Below are 2,115 nucleotides of genomic sequence, written 5' to 3'. Positions count from 1 at the left end.
CAAGCATTTTAGAAGCCCATTTATTATTCAAAAAATATGTTCTATTAACAAGGAGTGCACAGGCTTTCTGTGCATGTATGTGTGTGCGTGCGTGCCTGCGGGAAAACATTTGAAAGTCCTGATTGATGAGTAGGGAATATTAACGATTAATGATTGACTGTGGGCCACTGGTTAGTGCTTTTTTGATGAATTTTTATGCCTCTATTTTTCATCATAATGGATTCAAGTATAATAATAAATCTAAACTGAAGATGACATTAAAGTGTGTGATGTTGCTATATTATGACATTTTCCATTTTTATAATTGTGGACTACCTTGATTTCCAGTTTCAATAGTGTTTTATATAACCTTAATAGATCTTGGTCTTTGATGACAATTATTGACGGTCAGTGACTGATTGAAGTCTGGAGAAGGTTCTTGCCAATATTTGCAATACATGCACAAGGTTAGGTTTCATTCAAACCCCAATGCCACAGGACTCTGCCCGTGCAGCTGTAAATAAACTGCAGCAAAGAGATGGCCTTGATCTTTCATTTTCCTTGTCTGAGAAGAATCCAAAAAAGCAATGTCCGCTTGTCTCGTTCAACTGTCTCGTTCAACTGGGGCATAGAGACCATGAAAAAGGCAACCACTCAACTAAAATTGCAGCGGTGTATGAGTGTTGAACTAGAGAATCCAAACCCATGGATGTTCACCATCAATGTTGTTGTGATGTACTGTATCAGAAACATCTGACACCAACACGAACCATGTTTGAACTGTTTTTTTTTTTAAGGTATAAAAAAATCTGAATTCTCACCTTCTATCCATCCATTTTCTATACCATTTGTCTCCATTAGGGTCACGTTGGAGCTGGAGTTTATGTCAGCTGACTTTGGGTGAGAGACAGGGTAATAATAATAATAATAATAAAAATAATAATACATTTCATTTAGAAACACCTTTCAAAACACTCACGGACACTTGACAAGCAAAACAAGAACAATAAAACCACAGATACAATTATAAATAATAAAAGGAGAGATTAATTTAAACTGAATATGCGATTTTCAATAGCAACATAGCACATGGTCGGGCAGGGAGGCCTGTGAACCCAAACACCAATGAATGACACAATGAGCAACAGGTGTGCCACTGCAGGAAGAGCCCTACAGCGCCACCTGTTGGTCACCAACAAAACAACACCTCCAAAGACTTTCTTCCATTTTTTTTTCTTTTTTAAAAAAAAGGGAAGTTCAGACGATGATCGCTCGACACGTTTGTATCATGTTCTCTTCCTTCAAATCCACACATGAGCGACCGGCCGTCGGATTGTTTTGGTTGGTGTGCTCAGCGTGCAGTAACCTAAGCGTCCGGACGACGGCGCCAGGCTCGCAGCCATCCGCAGCACGCACGCACACATGCGGCCACTCCAGCCCAAGGAGCGCCAAAGTCGCGCAGCGCCGGAGGCCTTATAAAGACAAAACAGCGCACAGACAGAGGAAGAGAGTGAGAGGCGACCGGTCGTCAGGTTGTTTTGGTTGGTGTGCTCAGCGTGCAGTAACCCAAGCGTCCGAACATAAGCGCCAGGCTCGCAGCCATCCGCAGCACGCACGCACGCACGCACACATGCGGCCACTCCAGCCCAAGGAGCGCCAAAGTCGCGCAGCGCCGGAGGCCTTATAAAGACAAAACACGCCGCTCGCACACACGCACGCCGCCCAGTAAAAAGCTGCAGTCCACCCAAGAAGGGCATGCGCTGGAAACGCGCGTGTCTCTTTGGACCTCAAACCCTTGTGAGGACATCTCACGAGGAAGGCCGCGTTGGTCGAACGTCGGGGTGGCCGTTTCGAACGCGCTGCGGACATTTCAAGACGGGGGGCGGAAACTTTTCCGCAACGCGCCGGTCGCCCAAAGCCTTCCCGAGACAAAGTCGAGGATTCGGAACAGGCCGACGGCAATTTCACTGGGATGCGCGCTTGAGAACGGCGCGCGCCGCACCCTGCTCGCCCGATCGCAGATCAGCGCCAAAAAAAGAACAAAACCAAAAAAAGCGCACAAGCACATTTTGATTTGGAAAATGCTCCAGAAACAGGAAATTCCCCACTCTCCCTATTCTCGGCCGCACACACACG

The sequence above is a fragment of the Hippocampus comes genome, unplaced genomic scaffold (genome assembly GCF_001891065.2).
Source record: "Hippocampus comes isolate QL1 unplaced genomic scaffold, H_comes_QL1_v1.1 scaffold277, whole genome shotgun sequence".
Taxonomy (NCBI): domain Eukaryota; kingdom Metazoa; phylum Chordata; class Actinopteri; order Syngnathiformes; family Syngnathidae; genus Hippocampus; species Hippocampus comes.
The sequence above is the reverse complement of the archived record's forward strand: the minus strand, read 5'-3'. Positions refer to the sequence as shown.